Consider the following 25,221-nt stretch of genomic DNA (forward strand, 5'->3'; position numbering starts at 1 on the left):
CGAGCCCTTTTCTTTCTTTAACCTCATATGGCCCCTGCCAATGAGCTAGCAGCTAGAGTGGGAGGTGGGAACGAGCACCATCACTCGATCCCCCGGGAGGACGGAGTAACACCGGGCCTGTGCTGCCTGCGCACGATTCACGTGGTCTTTTAGGATAGGTCTGATTTTAGCGAGCCTGTCGCATAGTTGCGCGACATACTCCAATATATTGGAGGAGGGAAGGGCCTCCTCCTCCCAGCCCTCTTTTAGTATGTCTAAAAGCCCCTGGGGTTGTTGTCTATACAATAACTCAAAGGGGGAGAAGCCCGTAGAGGCCTGGGGTACCTCCCGGTAGGCAAAAAGGACTAGCGGTAGGAGTTGGTCCCAATTCCTGCCATCGGCGCTGACTACCTTGCGAAGCATTTGTTTCAGCGTCTGGTTAAATCGTTCTACCAACCCGTCTGTTTAGGTGCTTTATTCTGAGTAATCTGGCAACCTCCCTGAATATATCCGAGGTGAAGGGGGTACCCTGATCCGTGAGGACTTCTTTGGGGATACCCACTCTTGAAAATAAGTTGACTAATTCCCGTGCGATATTTTTTGTATTAGCGGAGCGCAGGGGAACCGCCTCTGGGTATCGGGTTGCATAATCAACCATGACTAATATGTATTTGTAGCCACGGGTGGAGGGTTCGAGGGGTCCTACTAAATCAACCCCTATTCTGTTAAATGGAATGTCTATTAAAGGAATGGGAACAAGAGGGGCGCGGTCCCTCCTAGGAATCTGGCGAGTCTGACACTCCAGGCAGGACTGACAGAAACGCCAGACGCCTAAGAGGTGAGCGTGTGCCAGTTCACACACCTCCCGCCGGAAGGTACGCGGGACTAGCAACAACTTCCGCACCTCCCCTCGTGTTGCTACCCGATACAACAGATCATTTTCCAGTACAAAGAAGGGCTCGCGTGGCATGGAACCGTCAGCTTGTGAGCTGCCTGGCAGAACAACTGCATTCCGGGCAAACCGCAGGGAATCATCATTCCACTGCTCCCTCTTAAATGAGGCAGGCGTGGACTGAAATTGATGATCCAAATTGCTCAGTGGGTCTTGTGAGCGGTTGTGCGGGCGTGTTCCCTTGCTTGCACCTTCCCCGGCGGATACTTCCGGGTCAGAGTCCGTCCGTCCGTCTTGGCTTGCCCCAGAGCATGGCGTGGAGGCCGCGGGAAGGGAGCCTCGTCCCCTCATAGCCAGACCTAGGGAGGCTTTGGGAGCGGCGTTCGTCTTACCGCAATTTGTTTGCGACCAGTCTTGTCCCAAAATTACCGGATGAGGGGTTCGGGCAACACCGCGACCATCAAACTGGAAACCTGCCCCTTCCAGGTAATGAAGCACCGGGCGGAACGGTAAGACTTGGCCTCTCCGTGCACACATGTGACCTGTAAATGCTGTTTGAGCCACTGTCGCGGTAACACATAGTCAAACAAAGTCAAACAAAGCCACCACCGAGTGCCCATTCAACAATACCACTCCCGTGTTTGGAGTTGCCAGCGGGTGCAACGGAGTACAATACCTTTCCTTGGAGGCCCAGGTGCAGTCCATCGGCTCCGTTGTCGTGTTGAGGGGACAGGTCGGTAGTAGGTGCCCGGTCTCTCCACACTTGTAACAGCACGGAGAGGCCGGTTTCTCTTTCGGCTATAACGGCGCTTCCGCAGCGCGTCGAGAGGGCTCGGGGTGGGCCACCCGTCCCTGTCGGTTCCCACGCGCTTGCCTTTCGGACCCCCGGCTTGGTAGGCCGCGAGCTGACGCTCCAGGACCTCCAGGAGTCCTGACATGTCCTTATATGGGTGTCTCCGGACCTGCTGGGCGAGGGAGCTAGGTAGGGCGTTAACCAGGCCCTCACAGGCCACTTTCTCAACAACCTTCCTGGCTTGGGGACCCTCGGGCCGTAGCCACCGCCCCATCTTTCCCCAAAATTCGAAGGCCTGCGCTCGGGCCGGCTTCTCTGGGTCAAATTGCCAGGTTCTCCATTCTGCCACCTGCTGGCCCGGCGTTATGCCGTAGCGTGCCAGGATCTCCTGTTTTAGGAGGTCATACTGCGCGGCCTCCTCCTCGGGGAGGTTGTAATAGACGTGCTGCGCGGGTCCCTTCAGGTAGGGCGCCAGAATGGATGCCCACTGACCGCTGCCACTGCTCCGGTGGCCGTCCGCTCAAAATGCCGAGGTATGACTCCAATTCGTCGGCCTCAGTCATAGGCACCAGGGGCTGGGCCGTTGTATGAGGCGGATCAGGTCTTATTCTCTGGGCCTCGGCCAACTGGGCCTTCGTTTGCTCCAGCTCTCTGTTGGTAGCCGCCTGGGCCTGTTGTAGGCTGCACGATCTGGGCACTCATCCCCTGGAGTACTGTGTTCAGATCCTGTCCTTCTGTCATTTTTTCTTCGGAAATCTATCCTGCCGACTACGCCAATGTAAAGAATTCCAAGCACATTAGAAAAAGGTTTGGGGTTTTTCCGGCCCCGTATATTGTCTACAATCCACAGACAATCAAAAAAACAGGTCAAAACAGAGAAAAACAAAACATTCATCTGCGCGACGGCATACTAGGCGTCGGCGGCCATTTTATATGGGAGGAGCCGGAAGTGGAGGAATGCTGGGAAGGAGGCATGAGGGATGACGGGACTGCTGACGTCAGGGAAGATGGCGGAGGAAGGGCAGAAGTGGACGAACTCGACGTACAGTGCCCTATGGCGGAGCCGTCTTTACTTCTGGAAAAAAAGGAGAAAGATTAGTACCCCGCCATTCCCCGCCGGCGAATGTCTTTCGATGTGCTTTAAGGTCCATCCGCGCCTCCTACTGCATGCGTGACAATATATATACTAGCCATGTGCGCCTAACTACGTTACGTGTGTTAAAGTTGTCTGTGAAGGGCTCCCTGTTTAACTCTTTTAGGGCGGATGTCGACTTTTGTCGACAGGAGGGGTTGAGGGCGAATGTCGACTAAAGTCGACATCCAGGGATAGAGGGCGATAATCAGCTGTTAAAGCCGACATATCTCACTGTCACGTCACAGGCATTCCCTCTGTGCTTGGAGGAATGATAGACTTGTTGACTCGGCAACTAATCCTAGCGTGTGCGTGAGTTGCGAAATGTAAACAATGGCAAGATGGCATCGACATGTGACAATGGAGCCGTTAGTGCAGAAAAGAAAACACTCGGCAGACAATGTTTTGCGATTATCGCGAGTCGGACTCTGATTTTTCAGAATCGGATTTTATTGACAGTGATCAGGAGATCGAGCAAGAGAGTAAGAAGCCGGCATCAACTGATCAAACACCAGCCGATGCCGCGCCAGCAGATCTGCTGCCAGATGAGGGCTTTGCGCAGCCGATGCATGTACAGCAAGACGCCATGGATTGCTGTTGGATACGACAAATCACCAGCTGCTGTACTTCAGGCTGCTCTCTCCTGATGCTGCTTTTCAGCTACCGTCAGACGAGATAAACAGGTAGGCAGAGAAATGTTTTGAATCGCGGGCTGCATTTGCATCGCATTCTCATTTTTCAAAGTGAAAACACACAACAAAAGACGAGATAAAGCGTGCTGTGGTATTACAAATAGAGATGGGACAGAACTGGTGATATAACTTCAGGGAGCATTGGTCCAAACTTGCTTTGTCTCCTGGTGGCTTTGGACAGGTTATGCAGCATGGTGATAGGTACGTGCTGCTGCAAAGTTTTATTCACTTCTGTAATAAACAGAAGCAAATCCCATGGGGTGAGCCAGGCTATAATGCCATGCATAAAGTTCATAAAGTTTCAGAAGATGAAAAGAGGTGACAATACGGTTTTCATGCGGGCAGAAAACTTGGTGGCAGTGGAATGGCACAATGGCAAAAGGGTGACTTGTCTCTCTACAGCACACACTAACAATATATGTGAGAAAGTGCAGCAACAGACAATTGAAAAGTAGGCACCAAAGCAACACATATTGTAAGCAGTGCAATGTAGCAATGACTGAAATTGGCTGCTTTGAGCGAGATCAGACTTTGCAGGACTTTGCTGCATAAAATGTATGTGATATGTATGTGAAATCATAGAGTATGCAGGCTCATACAACATGCAAGACAGTAATATTTGTCAAAAGTAAATATTTTTTGTTGATTTGATATGTTAAACAATTGCTTTGTGTTCTTTTTTAAAAAATGTTAGTTTTTGGAAAAATATTCAGCCCTGGGAGATAAGAAAAAAAAAATTAGCCCTAAAAGAGTTAAACACGGCTGCCAGTCGTAAACTGGGCCCTTCGTCGCACAGCATTATGATTTTTTAAAAGGGAAACAAAATTACAAAAGAAAACACTTGGACATTGATTCGATAGGAACATTGCCTCTCATGATGTCTTCTCAATCTTTCTCCAATCTCGCAGGTTGCTTTGTGGCAATCCAAAGAGTAAGGTAATATACATGGAGCAATGATTATAAAAGGGGGACACATAGGTATCCAGGCTCTTTAAAGCATAAATAGGGACCACTTCACTGAGATGTGAGCAAGCCACGGTACAACTGTGAGACGCGCAGCACTTGCCGGCTACAACGTAACAATAATAATTTCCGGAACGTGCTGTTAGGTTGTTATTCATTTTACCCACTGTCTTTCTTTCATTCATATCTTACGTAGGCACATACCTTTTATCTTCGGCAATCTCATTCTCTAACCAGGCCTCAGAAGCTAACCAGCGTAACACTGTCCACCACCCCTTTTGTTATTCCGGAACATTGTTGACAATCGTGAGTAACAACAACGTACTAAACTGGAAGGTGGTCTATGCATGCGTGGAATTCGAGGACAAACATAGATTAAGATCTAAATGAAGATCTCTTTAGTTAATTCAAAGCACAACAATTTGTTTAGTTTGAATTTCTGTGTTTTGAGGTGTGACTGGAGTACTACAGACTTCAGTAGTATAAGCCTGGAGGAGATTCTTAATGCAATGCCAATGTTTTAGATGTCTCTCTACTGCCATCTAGTGCTTCTTCTTCTAACTCATTCGCAGACAAACAAAGATCAAGATCCAAATGAAGATTATATATACAGTATATAATCAAACAAAGATCAAGATCCAAATGAAGATTATATATACAGTATATATATATATATATATATATATATATATATATATATAGTGATAATAATTGACACCAGACGTCATAAAGGTTTGTAAAGGTATTCTATAGGCAGCCACCCGTATAATATCCCTGGCTACAAAAGCTTTAGATAAGAATAGAGTCCAAAACAGAACTGTTTTACTAGAAGCAAGATATATACAGTAGATATATACAGATATATATGTGTGTGTGTGTGTGTGTGTGGAAGAGAAGGTCTGTTATACAGTTAGCATATTTGCAGCTACGAAGCAACATTCAAAACTCTTCACAACATGCGGACAAATGATTACAGATGAATGGACCAAACGGATCCAGGACACAGCTTCCAAAAACCGTATTTCTAAACGACATGCACTCAACAAAAAATTGAATAAACTCACTGGAAATCAACATACAAAGAAACTCCAATCCAGAGTACACAACCTATCTAAAAGACAGCTCTCCACCACAGAACACAATATTCTTTCCAGAGGATTAAAGTTCAACTACAAAGACGCATCTAACATGAACTTCCTAGGTGCCATGGAACACATCCTATTAACCGAAAAAGTACCGACAGAAAATGCACAAGAAATAAGGTGCAACATCGCCAGCCAGCTACACACAGGACAACCGACCAAACATATTTCGACAAGTGAACAAAAAGCTCTATGATTGCTGCAGAATGACAACAGCATCATCATCACACTAGCCGACAAAGGAGGCGCAACTGTCGTCTTAGACAAAGAACAATACACCACAGCTATGGAAGAAATGCTTTCTGACACTAACACTTATCAAAAGCTGAGTAATAACCCGACGAAAAGAATAGAATAAACACTACTCTGACCAAACTCCGGAATAACACCAACTGGATGCACAGAATTATTAAAAAATTAAATCCAACGATGCTATCTGCCCTGAAGTTTATGGACTCCCGAAAGTACATAAAACATCACTGAAATTCAGACCAGTGGTCTGCCTAATAGGCGGACCATCTTACAACTTGTCAAAAAGATTTTTCCAGTTACTCAAACATTTAACTTATGACTCAGAATATTCTGTGAACAGCGCTGAGTTGGCATTACAGCGCTTAAAAGATGTATCCGTCGCCGTGGATGAAATGATGGTCTCTTTTGACATTATGTCGCTATACACCATGATACAGATTCATCTGGCTACAGAAACACTGTTAATGAAACTGGAAAATGACCCCACCATAGAGACAAGAACTAAACTGTCAATTAAAGACATAATGCATCTAATATCACTATGCCAAAAAACTCACTTTCATTTCAACGACAAATACTACACTCAGAAAGAAGGCATGCCAATGGGATCGCCGTTATCAGGACTTCTAGCAGAACTGGTAATGCAGCGATTTGAAAATGTCGCTCTATCTCAGTGCACACCCACAATTTGGATACGCTATGTAGACGACACATTCGTCATAATAAAAAATGATCAGCTGAATGAATTCTACAACCACATCAAGTCAATATTCCCTGCAATCCAATTCACAATGGCGAAAGAAATTAACCGACACATCAGGTTCCTGGACATCTACATCGAAAGAAATAATGACACCACCCTGACCACAGTGTTTACTGTAAAGAATGCTATGCAGACAAGATATTACACTTCGCCAACAACTATCCGGTATCTCATAAACGGAGCTGTGTTCAAACTCTATACAGAAGAGTCCACACCCATTGTAATACGAAGGAAACAAAAATGAAAGAGAGATGCTATCTCTTCCACCTTTTCACTTCAAATGGATACTCAAAAAAATTCATTAATCGAAGCCTACACAGAAGACGCCAAAAAGCTCAGCAAACAATTGACTTGAATCAGAACCCCCACCCCACCTGGCACTCACTCCCTTATCACCACAATGTGTCTGAAGGTGCAGCAGGTGTCAGAATAGCACACAAACCTACGAACAATCTGTGCACGGTTCTCTTTAATGCTAAAAACAAGAAATCGACAGCAGAAACACGAAACACAGTGTACAGCATTCCATGAAGTTCGTGCTCAGTGGTATATATTGGACAAACTTCAAAAAGAATTGCAACATGTATACAGGAACACCGCAACGCCATCAGAAGAAAGGACTCACTATCATTGATATATACACATACTAAATCAACAGGACATACATTTCATTGGGACAATGTACAAGTAAAATTTAAAGCCAATACAAAAAGTGCCAGAGAGCTGGCTGAATCCTGGTTATCAAATAAGAACGCCATCAACAGACACTTGGACATAAATCCAGCATATGCAAACTTAAGAAGAACTTATTCATAATAAACAAGACTTTACACCCAATAACCCCCCACCCCCCGACCACACAGACTTAGCCACCCCTCCCCCGTCACGTAAGTTATTGTTATATATTGCCTTTGATTCTTGTAAGTCTAAGCATTATCCTCTGATGAAGACCCCTGGTAGGGGTTGAAAGCTCAGGAATAAAAACTACTTTATGATACGTGGTTCATTTTCTCCCTTTGTGGATCTCCAGTTGCAAATATATATATGTATATTTATATATATATAGTGAGGGATTGCCGGCCGTGTATCCTGGCCAACACCCCTAAACCGCCAGATGGAGCCATCCCTGCAACATGGAAGGGCCCCGAATTTCAGCAGGGCATCATGGAACTTGGTGTTTTTCATCACAGCCTTTCTGGATGCCATGGGGGCCACCGGAGGACGCTGCAGGGAGGCCCAGGGACTTCTACTTTCCTTATAGCCCAGAAGTAATTCACAATCGCGGAAATGGAAGAAATGATATACTTCCGGGCTGAAGAAAAAGAAGTTTTTACCTACACCGGAAGTGATAGAAAATCATATGAACTGAGGGGCAAACACTTCCGGGTCAAGGACTATAAAGGACTGTGGGAAATCCCAGACAGATGAGCTGAGTTGGGAGGCAGGGTGGCTAAGCGTCTGGGAGTTTGGAGGATTGTTTATTGGATTTATATAAGAATTGTGGAGAGGAGCGTGCTTTGTGCACATTATTATAATAATAAATCAATTATTTGGACTTTTATCTGGTGTCTGACGTGGTGTCTGAGGGTTCAAGGGAAAGCCCTAAACTATCACAATTGGCGTAGCCGGCAGGATTCTCTGGCCGTCAGTTTGGCAGAGGACCTGTATTTAAAAAATTTACTGTGGACAGAACCCTAAGAAGGCAGCATCACGACACGCAGGAAAAATCGCCAAACCCAAAAATACCAAGTATGTCATGGGCAAGAAGAAGGCCAAGTAGAGCAGCAGTACCAGCAGAAGTCCAGCACCTAATATTGTCGGCGCTCAAAACAAGCCACAGAGCAACTATGATGTAGATGTTTCCGGAAGATGATGACTGCTACCTCGTAGAGAAGCATTCAGAGACCCTGCGGGAGGCAGAAGATACTTCCAAAGGCGATAGTACGCTCTTGCTCGAACAGAAGAGCCAGAAAGACTTCCGCATTACTGGTGCTGGTGAGGGACACGCGATCTACCATGACGGATTGCAGGAAGGTGATGTTCCATGTCACAATGCAGGTGACTTCGCTCAAAAGAAGACAGACTTGGGTTTTCCGGAGTGGAAGGGGGAGGCGAGCGAATCACCGCTCAACCCAAAAAAGGTAAGGAGGGCCGGAAAATGACTGATCGATCCGCTGACAAATTAATACAGGCAGGTCGCAGTCTGCTAAAGATGGCGACCCGGTCCTCTGAAATGGAGAACTCCAATTCCCAGAAGCCTGTGCGCAGCCCAACAGAACATGTGCCAGGAATGGGCGTGCTTATTGGCTCCCAGTTGGGAGGTAACGCTATTGATGGCTTGAGCCTGCCTTCGGCTGAACTAATTAATATGGACGTGTGTGAGCTAAAGAAATTGCTTCAGCCCGTACAGTTTTTTTTCAGGTATTGCAAACAATCCAGACGATCGTTGCAGATTTACGATGAGCGGCTGAAAAGCCTATGGAAAAATTAAATGAGTACCTGCGGAGATTTTCTCGGGAGCCTCCTGTCTTAATTAATTCGGTGGTACAGGTAAGCGAGACCTGTACTGTATATAATGAAATAGGGACACAGTGTGATCCGGGCCCGCGTTTAATAAGTAGCGGGTGCCAAGTCACTGCGTGCCCTACAAAAGAGCGTGGAACATTGACAGTGTGGTCAGGGGAAGGGCCGATTGAGCCGGAGCAGCTGGATGGTATATATATATAGGTATCTAGGTATAGGTATATATATTGTAGGTGTTTAGGATGAATTAAGTGATATCTGATTGTACAAGTATAAACTGTAGCCTCTGTAAACTTAAGGGACCATTTGGCATTCATTTTTTTCAGATTAACTGAATATGTACATGAATGAGCCTCGTGCCCAGTGTTGCTAAGACTGGCACTGGCTCTCTGGATATGTGAATTGACTGAAAATGATGAACTATTACAAGCAGCATTGTGTGTAAACACAGAAGCAGTGATATTATAACAAATCCTATGCTTCATGCTTGAGAGAAAAAAGACTATTCTCAGAATGTTTTTTTATGATAGTGTATTATAAATAACCCAAGCACAGTCATCTATGTAACTGGGGAAATAACTTTAAAAAGTCTACTGAAGATTTGTGGAGGAACAATGCTGATTCATCAGCATTCCCAAAAATACTGTCCAGTCCACTCACTCGCAACAAAACAACTGCTTTCTTTTTTAATGTCTTTTAGTTCTGCATAGGAAACATAAACAAATGTTAATTAAATAAATGCAGCTTTGCTTCCTTTGGACAAATGAAGGGATATTGAAAACACTGCTAATGGAGTAAGCTGTTGACTTGCTTAGTGATGGTACTGTGCCATGACAGGCTGTTCTTTGAGACCTACTTTCGTACAGTTGATTAATGAATAATATGGAAACACTAACAAGGAAGTCATATATTGTAAGCCTCATGGTAGCAAAGGTGGGTTCATGGACAAGGCAGAACATTGTTTTCTCAAATAATGGGATTTTCTTTCAACTGTTCTGACAAAACCTGGAATACATGAAGGAATGTTTGCTTATTCCTTTAGGCTTGCAGGCAGCTATTCTCAGGGGAACTATAGGAACCCAGCTGTTATTGCTTTTGCATGTCTGTGCACTTTGCAGACCTGGAACAAACACTATAGATCTCTTGCAAAACACAAACCACGATTTATTATCATTTTCATACCATAAAAGTATATGCGTATAATGATTTGTTCTAGCATTTTTCTGCACTGATGAACAAGTCATAAATGGAAAAAATGCTATTAAAAAGGCCTTTTAAAATTAAATTCCTTAAAAAGTCAGCATTAATGCTAACAGTCTCTGGAGAAATAACATTATAGCTTTTTATCAGCTGATGTACTGCTAGAGGGAAAAGAGAAGAGAATTTACTGAGGGATTCAGAAGATCTCATACTGTAAAACAGGTAGATCAATTTACCGGATGACAAACTTGCATTAAGAGATCTGCCAAAGAGAGTTTAATTAAACCATTTTAGACTTATTGCCAATAACGATGAGTGCAGTTTTGAACACAGGGACATATGCATGCCTTAGTTTGTCGTTCTCACTAAGCCAAAATAATAATGATAAATGAACTGTGCTATGTGCCCTTTACAGAGGAATGTCATAGCTGTTTAGTTATTAGGGCATGTTTTGTGACCCAGAGAATTATGGTATATCTTTAGATTGCTAGGCAAGAGGAAGTAAAAATCAATTTAACTCTTAAAGTGAAAGGAGTACCTTTCATTTTTTTTTTAAACCTGGCCATTTTATTTACTTTACCTGGAACTGAACCTTTGACGAGAAACAGAATAAGACTTAGATGTGTACTGTATATGCTGTCACACTGCCACCACATAATGCTTCTCAGGACTTTAAAGGCAACAGAAATCTTAAGGTGGCCAAGCAAAGAAAACAGTTTCATCCAGTTTTAGGTATCTCATGTGTATGAAAAACATTCAATCTAAGGATAAGCATTACACATTGAGCAGAGTCTTAAGATATTAAAAACTAAAAACAAGGGCAGCATGATGACACAATGGCATATGCCAGGTTCATTTCCCACTGGGGTTCAAGTTTCTTTCCTGCCACTCTCTGAGTGGAGTCTGAATGATTTATTTGCATGTTTTTGGATTTTCTTCTGCTATTCCAGTTTCCAGGCTGTCTTAATCATACATATAAGACAAAATCTGGGGTGAGGATGGGTCATTTCATTCAATGACATTCCTTCAAGGGTTGATTCCTGTCTTCTTCTTAATTCTCCCAGGTTAAACATTGGGTTTCTTCAACCCTGAACTGTATCAGAAAACACATGGATGATTAAAAAAAAATATCTTAATGATTTGTTAGCTTGTGCTTTGTGTTTTAGACGTGCTTAATTGTTCATTTATAATTGAACATTCTGAAACTCACTTTGCCAAGTTCATTGTTGTAGAGCACAGGATCAAATTCCAGTAACATTATTCATACAAGTTTTGATTATTTAAACAGATTTTGACTCTGTAATAACATGTAAATTATTAAGTAACATATCCTGAAATCTGTTTTATCTTTAATTACTGCATTTAGTTACTATTAGAATGGTATTACTGGTGCACATGGGGAAAAAAAGGCTGCAGAGTGCATGGCGATTTGCAGAGCATTTGACATTAAATTGTAGTTTTATGATATCTTTATTAAGGCAGCACAGTTAACCAGTGTGCCACCATTCTGCCCATTTCAATTAACACAAGTCACTTGTAGATATCTGGGAATTGTTTATAATAATTTGCAACATGGCAAAAAGCATATATCTTAAGTCCATTAAAGGATTCTTAAAATGAAAACGTCCATTTGAAGACAGCATAAATGGAAGTAATTACTTTTAGAGTTAATTTAATTGCAAGTTATATTAAGTCAAGAGTATAGAGATATTTCAACTGATTTCAGCATACTAAATTTTACTTAAAGATATAGAGAAAAGCCAAGCAGTACTTCAAGATATAGAAAGTCTATATGCCTCAATGATACCTTTAAATGCTAAAAGTTTTTTTTTTAATCCATTAACTTCTACAGCATCTTCTGTCCAAATGATACTGTAATTTTCCTTGTCATCTAACTGTATTAATGTATAACAAATTTTAATAAAACTGAGAGAGTTGTTAAGAATTCATTCAGGTATTCATTTCAGAATAATCAAATGTGCATAGAATGTTGAATGTGCCAGGTTATTCTTATAACCACTGAGCAATTTTATTGGGTAAAGGAATGTTTATCGATGCACAGAGTGCCACTCACAATGAATTGCTTGCCTAAATAAAAATCCTATTATGGTTCAAAGGACTCAACTTTGGATGGTCTGCTCGAAAATGCAAGCACACTTCTCAAAATAAAAAAAGAATCAATCTCCTCAAAATGAGGAGGATTAACGTATAATTCTTCAAAGTGTGCATTGTATAATAATTCATTAGTTGCTTTTAGAAAGATTTATACTCTAAACCTTTCATAACCAGCTCATTTACTTTTTATATAGCCCAGTGGTGGTGATAGTCTAGAAATCAATGGCAGGTTAACTGAACAAAAGGACATTCAATCATGAAACTTTGCTTGGCTTCACTTTTCATTTTTTTTGTTTAAATCTTCCATTTAAAATTAGCAAGACCATAATCAACAGAGTTAATAGTGCAATGGCTATTTGTACTGTGGCTTCTATTGCAGAATCAATCTATACTTGATTCATATGGCTCACCCTTGCACTGTGCCCTGAATTTGACATAGGTTTAAAAGTGATTGCAAAAAATAATACTTAAAATGAGCACTTTCGGAATTTTTGTAGATTTTTCAAAAACTCAGAAGTTCCTAACCATGGCAGGTACATTCCACAATCATTTTTATGAAAAATACTTTCTATAATTCCTGTACAATTGATAAAGTGTGCCACAGTGGGTAGCGCTGCTGGCTCACATCGACTCTGGTTCAGTTCTCAGCTGGGTGCTTTCTGGGTAGAGTTTGTATAAATTCTCTGTATCCACATAGGCTTCTTCTTAAATGTCAATGACTTACTTTCAAGCTGAATGGACAATCTAAACTGTGTGTGTACTTGCTTGTCATTGATGGTTTGCCATTTTATAATTTGTTGGCTTCCATGCAACTTTGTATTGCCAGAAACAGAGTCAGAAAAAGGAACTAATTAATGGGTGCATAAGTTATTAACAATTCAGTGATGAAACCTTTTAGGACATGGAAGGCCAAAGCTGAAACTATGATATGTGCCTCTTTAAGGGCAAAGCAAAAGAATACTTGCAAGAAACTAGTGCAACTCCTCTAACCCCTCAGTAGCAAATTTCATCCCTTGATAATCACCATACTGCTCTTCTAAGGCAAACTGCCAAAATGTGTGTTTCAATATATAGGGATTGAAGGAACATTAAGGAGGAGCTCTATACTGGTGTCTCTGTAACCAAAGAGAGATGTCCCTGATCCTGAATGCAGTTTCAAGGTTTACTTTAAAAGTGACCTTAGAAGGGTGCTTATATCACAGGTTCTATGAATGTAACTGAATGAAAAGTTGGGCAAAGGCTAACAGACTAAAAGTGCGAGGGTTCTAAAATAACGAGAGAGAGAGATTGGTGGTGAGAAGTGTTCCTTGTAATGCTTTGGAAAGTTGCAAGGGCACAAGTCACCTCACCGCTCAGATGCTCCAAATTTCATTCATGATGATTATGTTCACAATTCCTTTCTTACATTCTGTTCTTTGATTTGTCCCTCCCAGTCTTCTAAATTATTTGCATATGTGATTTATCAGATATTTTATGTTATTCTTTTTTAAAAACTAGGGGGCTCTGCCCTTTGCTTGCTTCACTCGCCAACCCCCAGGTTGCTTTGCTTTTGGATAAACACAAATATCAACTCTGCCTTTGATATCTCCATCTTTCGAAACTACTATCGCTGACAATGCGTAACATGTTGGTTTTATTATAAATGCAACCATGATCTTTTGGATTCATATAGAAATCCAAGAAAACGTCTTTGTCCATGTTTTGCAGATAAATTTTGTGTAAAATGCGATACTTTTGGACATATGGATTTGTATCCATTATTGGCTGTATAATTTCTAATACGTATGATCATTTAACTCTTTCTATTCTGTGTTGCATCACTTCTCCATGATCAAAAATATACACCTGACTGAATTGTGGTATTTTTGAAATTAAACTTGTAGTAGCTTTATTTCTTACGGGACCACAGATTTTCATAGCATATGGTCCAGAATTGTGTAAATGTACTTTTTGAGCATTGAATGATGCAAACGTGTACAGATTAATTTAGATTTGGATATTTTGCCTGTAGTGTTTGTGGATTTCACTTTCACCAAAAAACAAATCTTTTAATTCTCGCAGATATGTCTCTTCATTGGGAAGAAACACTACTTTTCCCTGATGGCAACACGAATTAGACGATCTACAAGTCTCCGACTTAAACTTTAAACCCGACAATATCTACATACCTCTGACATATCTCCTATGTCCATATATTCAATCTGTTTTTTCTGTTCTGTTATTTCACTGAGTAATAATTTCCATTTGTTAGCGCTAATATGATCTTTATATCAGTTTTTTGATATTTTCGTATTTTACTATTTTCATAATCTGTAACTTGCTCCGCATGTGCATCGTGCCAATGTTTTTTTTGAGCCTTTTAAATTCCACTGCTTTAATAATCTCCAACATGCTCTGCATGTGTATCACGCCAGTGTTTTTGAAGCTATTTACGACGTTCAACTTTGTCTTCTACTCTTTGTCTTTTATTTCTGACCCCGATTGGACCTGCTAGGTATAGCACAAGAAGTGTGTCTGACAAAAGCATTCACACAACTGAGAGGTGGCATGACCGTGGTCTTGTTTGAAAATGGTTGTGAGTAGGGTGTGACCTTAAATAATCTCATGGCAAAAGTCTCTGTATCGCGGGACAAAAACTCTCCCAAAAAGTCTCTTTAAAAAGTCTTGTCTTGTCACAGGGTTAGTGTTGTCTCATTGCAGGATTATTTTATATAATAGAGAGATATGTTAATATTCAGTTAGTAAGTGAGTGAGTGCCACTGGCACAGGGCAGAAGTCAGAACGGCAGGCAGATTTCAGAAGAACAGAATAAGCAAATGAGAACCTATGCATGGGATAGTTTCAAAGCAAATCACCACAAAGGTAGTTATTCTCCTTACATATATAGTGTCTGTAAAACGTAATCACCTACTTGGAAATTTTCATATTTTATTGTTTTACAATATTGAATCATAGGGATTTTAATTTGTCCTTTATCACAGTTATCAACAGAAAATGACTCTTTAATGACAAAGTAAAACCTGATCTCTGCAAAGTGGTCTAAATTTATTAGAAATATAAAACACAAAATAGTTGATTGCATAAGTATTCACTTCCTTTAATAATATACAGCTAAGAAGATATCCAATTTACAGACAAGAAGATATCCAGTCAGTCAGTCAGTCAGTCATTTTCCAACCCGCTATATCGTAACACTACAGAATATACCTTGTGGTCCATTAAATCAATCATTATGAAATGGAAAGATTATGGAACGTCTGTAAAGCTGCCCAGGTGAGTCATGCAACAAGAAGACTAGTGAGGGAGGCTGCCAAGAGACATATGATAACTCTGCAAGAGTTACAAGGTTCAATGGAAAAGATTGGAAAGATTCTGCATACAAGAACTGTTGCTCAGGTGCATCAGCAGTTGCAGCTTTATGAGAGAGTGGCAAAGAGAAGGTCACAGTTACAAAAATGCACATGACAGCTTGGCTAGAGTTTGTCAGAAGGCACATAGGAGACTCTGAAATCAGCTGGAAGAAACCTTTATGGTATGATGTGACTAAAATTGAACTTCTTGACTATTAGACTAAACATCACATTTAACATGAGTCAAACACTGCACATTATCAAAAACACACAATCCCCACTGTGAAGCATGATTGTGGCAACATCTTGATTTGGGGATGCTTCTCTGTAGCAGGCCCTGGAAGGCTAATTATGGTAAAGGGTAAAAAGAATGCAGAAAAATATGGGGAAATCCTGGAGGAAGCCTGATGCATTGTGCAAGAAACCTACGTCTTGGGAGAAGATTTGTTTACAGCAAGACAATAACCTCAAGCATAAATCCAAAGTTACAATACACAGGAATGGCTTAACAACAACAATGTTAATGTTCTGGAAAGGCTGACTAAGAGTCCAAACTGAGAATCTGTGACTAGGCTTGATAAAGGCTGTTTACTCACAATTCCAATGTCGCCTGAGCTTGAGTAGTTTTGCAAAGAATGTGGAAAAATGGTAGTATCCAGAAGTGCAAGCTGATAGAGACCTGTGCACACAGACTCAAAGCTGTCATGTGCTGCCAAAAGTACATCTACTAACTGACTTGAAGGGTGTGAATATTTACGTAATCAATTATTTTGTGTTTTATATTTGTATTAATTTAGATCACTTTGCAGAGATCAGCGTTCACTTTGACATTAAGGCATCTTTTCCTGTTGACCAGTAAATGTGAAAACTTCCCAGGCAAAAATCCTTTTCAACTGCACTGTAATTTCTATTAAATGAGGAAATCAGCGTCTCCCTTACCAATTCCTTGCCTTTAAGAGTTTTTCTTTTGACAATATAAACATGTATCATTCCTAAAGATTAAAAATATTACAGCAAATCAAAAAAATCTGCAATAGTAATAATAACATTAACTTGAAATACAAGTCATACTAATCAAAAAAACACTGTTTTCACCTGTATGCTTGTCTTGGAAATGAACTTTCCAGAGTGAATGGCAGTCTCTGGAAAAGAGCAAGGAACCATAAAAAGTCTGCAATAATTGAATGTCACTCAGTTCATCATAAGCCTATTTCTCATTAAAACGCTAATCTTAGTGTCCTCCATATGTGATAATTTGATATCCAGATATGAAGGTTTTTCAGATGCTTGTGCAAAAGGACATTTATTCATCCAAAACTTGAATTAATCTCTGCCAAACTTTTCTCTTCAGTCAATGGTGTGAGACATGCTGATCTTTACAAAGTTTGAAGCTAAATATGGTTATCCATGGATGGTCATTTACGGGATATTAAATGTGAATATATTGTTTTCTCATCATCTCAAGAACTTAAATAATGGTCGCTTTAATTAATCATTATTTCCTCATTATTTGAAGAACTTAAATAATAATTGGTTTAATTTATTGTTGGCTCACTGATTTTTTTTTTTGTGTGTGTGCCTTGCCTAATATTCATTACTTGTTCACTTCTGGAAACACTGTGTGCTATTAAAGAGGAAAGAACACACAGACAGTTCAAAAAATGGAACAATGCTCTGCATAAAATCTACACTTAACCTGACCCAGGGGATAAAGCTTTTCTGGGAAATACAGTCTGCCATGACAGCATCCCTGATGGAACATACACTTGACATTCTTGCTAGAATATATTACTAGGTATTTTATCTCTAAGACTTTTGTAATTTTTTTAAAGTAAATGCGGCAGGAAAGTGAACTGCCGCCCCTTATGATAAAAAGTGTTCAAATTTTCAGTTTTATTTTATTTACAGCTAAACATATTTTATTAAAAAAAATGCACATTATTGTTTTTAATACAAATTACTTCCCAGCCAACAGGAAGTTATTTTTTACCTTTAGCTGGATTGGTCTTATTTCGGCCAGCCCCTTTATAGGCACCTGTATCGCTAATATAAATAACATTGTTTCATTTTTAATTGTCTTGGTACCTTTATCTGGAGCTTAGGATTAATACTTATCTCTGCATCTCACTGCTATCACTACTTAAATATATGCAGCATTTTCCACACCTTTTTTAATTCGTGAAACCATTACTTCTTTAAAGTGCTGCTTTCTTTCACTGTTTGAATTACCCTTCCTCACAGATGTACCACTTTTTGGATTTGCTTTGAGGTGGGTCTTTACCCTCACCTCATAATTTAGGACTGCTCTGTTACTCTCAGAAAACAACAGAAAACATAAGTGTTTACAAATGTATTAAATATTTTGTTTAAACGTTTATTCACTCAAATACTGTTAAATATACAAGATGTGGAAGAAATATAAAAAAATAGAAAAAGCATCAAAATCATTAGAAAGCAAAAAAACATATTCTGTAAAATATTATTTTTACTGAAGAACACTTGGGCTAAAACCTGTAACTAAGGCTACCCAAGTTGTTGCTATCATGTAATATTTTTCAAATAGCAGTTGCCCCGTCTCATCAAGTCAGTCAATCAATCAGCCCAAATTAATCTGCAACTTAGAGAAACAATGTACTCTGGTTTGTGCAAATTTGCACTTGTACTAGTTGATTCAAATTGAGCTCAACCTGTCCAATCACTACCAGATCAACATCTCAAGTGAATCAAAGTTCTGTTTTCCATAACATGAACTGACAAGACACAGCTCAGCCAATCAGCGATCATCATTTACAAGCAGTTATTACATTCTTTTTGCACTGTAGGATAAATTTATAAAGACAGTATATAATGACTGATTTTTTTAAACATACAGTGTATCCGGGAAGTATTCACAGCGCATCACTTTTTCCACATTTTGTTATGTTACAGCCTTATTCCAAAATGGATTAGATTCATTTTTTTCCTCAGAATTCTACACACAACACCCCATAATAACAACGTGAAAAAAATTTACTTGAGGTTTTTGCAAATTTATTAAAAATAAAAAAACTGAGAAATCACATGTACATAAGTATTCACAGCCTTTGCTCAATACTTTGTTGATGCACCTTTGGCAGCAATTACAGCATCAAGTCTTTTTGAAAATGATGCCACAAGCAGGTTGGATGAGAAGCATCGGTGCACAGCCATTTTAAGATCTCTCCAGATGTTCAATCGGATTCAAGTCTGGGCTCTGGCTGGGCCACTCAAGGACATTCACAGAGTTATCCTGAAACCACTCCTTTGATATCTTGGCTTTGTGCTTAGGGTCGTTGTCCTGCTGAAAGATGAACCGTCGCCCCAGTCTGAGGTCAAGAGCATTCTGAAGCAGGTTTTCATCCAGGATGTCTCTGTACATTGCTGCACTCATGTTTCCCTTTATCCTGACTAGTCTCCCAGTTCCTGCTGCTGAAAAACATCCCCACAGCATGATGCTGCCACCACCATGCTTCACTATAGTGATGGTATTGGCCTGGTGATGAGTGGTGCCTGGTTTCCTCCAAACGTGACGCCTGGTATTCACACCAAAGAGTTCAATCTTTGTCTCATCAGACCAGAGAATTTTCTTTCTTATCGTCTGAGAGTCCTTTAGGAGTCTTTAGGCAAACTCCAGGTGGGCTGCCATGTGCATTTTACTAAGGAGTTGCTTCCGTCTGGCCACTCTACCATACAGGCCTGATTGGTGGATTGCTGCAGAGATGGTTGTCCTTCTGGAAGGTTCTTCTCTCTCCACAGAGGACCTCTGGAGCTCTGACAGAGTGACCATCGGGTTCTTGGTCACCTCTCTGACTAAGGCCCTTCTCCCCCGATCGCTCAGTTTAGATGGCCGTCCAGCTCTAGGAAGAGTCCTGGTGGTTTCGAACTTCTTCCACTTACGGATGATGGAGGCCACTGTGCTCATTGGGACCTTCAAAGCAGCAGACATTTTTCTGTAACCTTCCCCAGATTTGTGCCTTGAGGCAATCCTGTCTCGAAGGTCTACAGACAATTCCTTTGACTGCATGCTTGGTTTGTGCTCTGACATGAACTGTCGACTGTGGGACCTTATATAGACAGGTGTGTGCCTTCCCAAATCATGTCCAATCAACTAAATTTACCACAGGTGGACTCAAATTAAGCTGCAGAAACATCTCAAGGATGATCAGAGGAAACAGGATGCACCTGAGCTCAATTTGGAGCTTCATGGCAAAGGCTGTGAATACTTATGTACATGTGCTTTCTCAATTTTTTTATTTTTAATAAATGTTATTTTAAATAAATCATTTGAGTTTTGCAACCTCACATTAAGAACCTCACAGTTTCTGCAGATATTTTAAAAATGTTTGAACCATGCACTCACTGCATCATACAATCTGGTCCATAACATAGAATTGTATTTATTATGTGTTACAGCTAAAATAGTAAGCATTTAATCATGCATATTTCTCCCTTTTTTTTACAAAAATATTAGAAAACAGGAAGCATATAATCACACATATCATGATGCAGATATTGTCTTACTAACAAGGTGCTTATTAAACCTCTCATCTTGTTTGTGTGGTTCCATTTGTCTTGTCATTCAAATCCACTGTTAAGGCCTCCCAATTATCCCTGGCGTTTTAATTTCAACAGACTCTCTCCGACAGTATTAAGACCACCATACTGAATACTAACCTGAATTGTTACATTTGAAAGCTCTTCTGAAAATGTATCCATTTATCCTGCATTGGAACTTTTGCCTTATGTTAAAGCTAGAATTTATTTGTATTTTCCGTTTTATTTATTTATTTATGTTAATTTTCAGTTATTGTTTTTCATGCTTTACGTTATATTTGTTTATCATTTATGTCCTGTGTCTTTAAATATTCAGCCATTGTTTGTGTTTAGTAGGTGGAACCCTAGGAGACGGGATCATCCTGACACTACTGCTGCTGAGTTCTCCCTCTGCCTTTATTTTTATGTCACAGACAGTAATCCAGCAGTGGATTGCTGAGTTTATATGATGTTATTTGTAAGAAGAATTGTGTACTAGACTTGTTTGTCGCAGATTGCCTTTTGCCCTATTTCTGTCTTTTGATTTTATCTATCTTTTAATAAATCCTCAATATTTCTATTTGTATGGTCTTTTCAAGCCAGCATTTTAAGTTTTTCTCTTCCTTGTAAGACATTTCAATTTTGGGACTTGAGGTTGTATTTTAAACATTTAAAGCCAGTTCCCCATTTTATGAGTGAGCAGGCCAAAGCCTGCAGGTAAATGCTTGAGAACTGCGTAGGGCTGAAGTTACATTAACATTTTGAATACAATGTACGGGTTTAAGTCATATTTCATTAAGCCTATCAAAGTACAACATATGAGCGAAGTCACATCTCAGCATACATCCACTATAGATAGTGCCTGCTGCCAAGATTGCTGCTGTGTCTCAGTTAACTGCTATAGTGCTACCATCTACTGGATGAAGAATTTTTTTGGTGGCAACAGCTTCTTGAAAACAGTGCCACAAGTAGAGAGCTCATAGTTTTGTCACAGCAAAAAAGGTATACAGCTGCTGATGTTTTGAAACAGCTATGATAATGAGTGAATATTTGTGAGTATTGTGGAGGTGCTTTGTGCACATTATTGAAATATTAAATTCATTTCTTGGATATTTACCTGGTGTCTGACATGTGGTCTGAGGGTTCAGGGGTCAACAGTGACCCCTATCTGTCACTATATATATATATATATATATACATATATTCAAAAGAAAAATACAACAAAAGATTTAACCAGCGCAGAGCCCATTATTCAGTTGGACAACTAGGGGTAGGCAATGCACTATTAGCCGACACACAAAAAACAGTTGCATTATTTTCTTATATGTTTATAGAATTATAATAAACAAATGTTCAGAGTACAGCAAATTTCTTACTTGCATGTACTAATCAACATTAGTAACAAATTGCTATCAGGCCCGTCGCGACAAGGCAGGCAAACCAAGCAATTGCTTGGGGCCCCGAGCTGGCCTGGGGCCCCAAGACAACGACTGGTTAAGAATAAAATGCAGCGACAAACTGTGTGAGCGCCCCATTGATAGTGAATGCAGTAAAGTGCAATGACACTGTTATCGGGATCCCCCTCAAGGGGGCCCCCCTCACTGACAGCAGCCAGCCAACCACGCGAACTCTGCTGCCGGCAAAATACAAAACTTCCTCGGCAGTCATGAAGCGGAATTAAATTCAGGAAGCCAAAAAAGAAAGAAGAGAAAGGAAGAAGAGGATAAGAAAAAACAAGACAGTGGTAAGTGATAAATTACATACATAAAATAGCTCTACTTGTCTTGTACAAATGGTGCAATTTTGCAGCAGGTAGGCTAGCAGAAATATGTATGGCTATGCTGTGGTTCCTTTGCGTGCGTGCGTGCGTGCGGGGTCCTCCATGTCCATTTTGCTTGGGGCCCCCAAATTCCTTCAAACGGCCCTGATTGCTATTCCCTGGCACATTTATTGTAGCACATTTGCATATAGCTAAAAGAACTGTGAAGTCATCACTGCAAATGAAGTTTCTTATTATAAATGTATACATTTACAGTTACCTCATTGGTACCAAAATCGTTTTTTTCATAGTCTGAAAACAGTATAAATTGCATTACAACAATTTTAGCTCTGTAGCTGCTCTAGCAGTATGTGACTTCTCAAAACAGTGATTTTCAAATTGGGATTTACTATTTCTAGAATTATAAATTGTTTCTGCAATTGTATATTTTTAGGTCTGTTACTTACATTCAAAATCATCTAAATAGTGTCTTCATGACCTGCCGTCACTTCATCTGCTAACTGTTGCTTGTATGGAGGTTGCACATTCTTCTTGTATCTGGAAGATTCTTCCCTGGATAGGCTAACTGTTACAAATGTTCCCTGCAATGGACTGCCATCCTATTCCAGGGCTGTTTAATTTGTTGTAGCCTAAGTTTTTTTGGTATGTTTGTGCCCTCTGTAATCATGTAATAGACAGTACCGGTCTGAAGAATGAATGATTTACTGGCCATTCAATGTCTACACAAAAATGAGAATTTCTCAGCTAAAGATAAAAGAACAAATATTTGTGACACAAGGATTCAAGTTGCAGTTTCAGCCCATATCATGTGTCGATCGCTGTAATATGCACCTGGTGGCTTTTTATAAAATGCAATATGTTGATTGAAAACCATAGCCTAGCCAGGGAACTGCACAAAAGATCTTGGATCAAAATGTAAATGTAAGTCAAATTAGGAAGATAAAAACAGGTAGCTGTCTTCAGCAAATAACTCTGTGTGTTTATTATTATAAAAGCTGATTTAACACTGCCATGGTGTGCTTTCAGGGTGGCTTGGGACCCGATTGAAAGCACACCTGCTAATCTTAAAGATTTCTGAGACAGCACTCAGGTCCATTTGAAGCATTGTCAGGTAAATAAAGGCATTCTGCTGGAACTGTGAAATTCTTGTACTTACGCATGATTTAAATAATACTTCTCCGTCTGAATAAAAGACACTTGCTTTCACACCTGCATTTAAAATGTAGACAGGGGATGCTATTAAACATGATTAAAGACATATTTCCATCCCTCCCTTTCCTTTTTATTTTTTTCCTTCATTAGTTGCTATGAATGGATTTAATTTAGCTTGCAACATAAGAGTTGAAATCGTCAAAGAAAAAAAATAAATAAAAAAACCTAAATACTAATGCTGGGACTAAGAGACTTACCCAATCACATAATTGTATCCAACTGCATAGGCATTAGTGTGTTATTAGAGTTACACTTTCTGACATTTCCTTTTGAATGGCTGAAAGAAAAAATTCAGTGCCCTCCACAACCCCCCTTTCCAACCAAATAGCTAACATTAAACGCTGTTGGTTCATAATTCATGGTGTCTTATTTGAGTTGTGAAATACCAAAATAATAAAATGTTTTGCCGAGTGTTCATAGAATGAAACAGCCTGTGAAATTAGCTGTGGATAATGAAAGGTAGCACGGCTTTAGCAAGTCTATATGGAAAGAGGCAAAAATCTTTTATGGATTGTTATATTGGTTCATTTCTTTTTCAGCTTTAGGCTGGTGAACCAATAATTGTACAGAGTCCATTTTAAATTTAAATTATTACAGTGATGTTTTTCGCTTTGTATGAAAAGCAGAGTTTTGTTTAAAGTACAAAACCATCTATACTTTAAAATGCCCTTTTCTAAAATGTGTCCTATTTTCTGCTTACACTGGAGGAGCTACAACTCTCAAAATATGTAGCAGTGACAAGGGCAATCTTTCCTGAAAATGAAAGTCACAGTCACATATTATTCAACGTGTTTCATATAAAATGTAATTTCTGTGCGTTTGCCAAGACTGCCTGCAGTGTCTGTAATGCAGCTAGAATGTAGCAGAGCAGCTGCGGTATACATGTGGAAAACAAACAAAGTCATATGCTGGTCAAACAACAAACAAGCACCCATTCCCAAAAATTTCTTGGTATTAGGCTGCTGATTTTCAAAAATTGTTTTGAAACATGCAACTCTGTACTGCATATATTAAAGATTTACTATTATATTAGAATTCCTGCTAGCTTACTTCTGAACCAAATATGCAAAGAAGTGTCCTAAAATACTCTTCCAATAAATACTGTACATTGCTCAGATATTTCAATTGTTGCTTGCAGTAGTTCATCATTTTCATAAAAATTAATTCATATAAAAACTTACATATTCCATTTACAAGCAATACAGACATTTTCTTTGTTTAGGGTTGAATTTCTTTAATGCATGTGGCTTACAAAGTCTAGTTAGAATTTTATTGTGGCTAAAGACCCTGGGAGAGATAATATATCTTCTTTCTTACTCCTTTTCCTTTGATCCTAGTGTCTTTTTGGAGATAAATTTTCATCACTCATCACCCTCAAAAATTAAAAGAAAATATATAATCATACAGTGTTTATGCTAGGTTAAGAAGTGAGGTGAAGATTAGTGAGCAGTAGTTTGGTTTCATGTCAAGAAAGAGCACCACAGATGCGATATTTGCTCTGAAGGTGTTGATGGAGAAGTATAGTGAAGGCCAGAAGGAATTGTATTGTGTCTTTGTGGACCTGGAGAAAGCAAATGACAGGGTGCCTCGAGAGGAGTTGTGGTATTGTATGAGGAAGTCTGGAGTAGCAGAGAAGTATGTAAGAGTTGTACAGGATATGTACGTGGGAAGTGTGACCGTGGTGAGGTGTATGGTAGGAGTGACAGATGCATTCAAGGTGGAGGTGGGATTACATCAGGGATCGGCTCTGAACCCTTTCTTATTTGCAATGGTGATGGACAGGTTGACTGACGAGATTAGACAGTGGTCCCCCTGGACTATGATGTTTGCTCATGATACTGTGATCTGTAGTGATAGTAGGGAACAGGTTGAGGAGACCCTG

The sequence above is a fragment of the Polypterus senegalus genome, chromosome 9 (genome assembly GCF_016835505.1).
Source record: "Polypterus senegalus isolate Bchr_013 chromosome 9, ASM1683550v1, whole genome shotgun sequence".
Lineage (NCBI taxonomy): Eukaryota > Metazoa > Chordata > Cladistia > Polypteriformes > Polypteridae > Polypterus > Polypterus senegalus.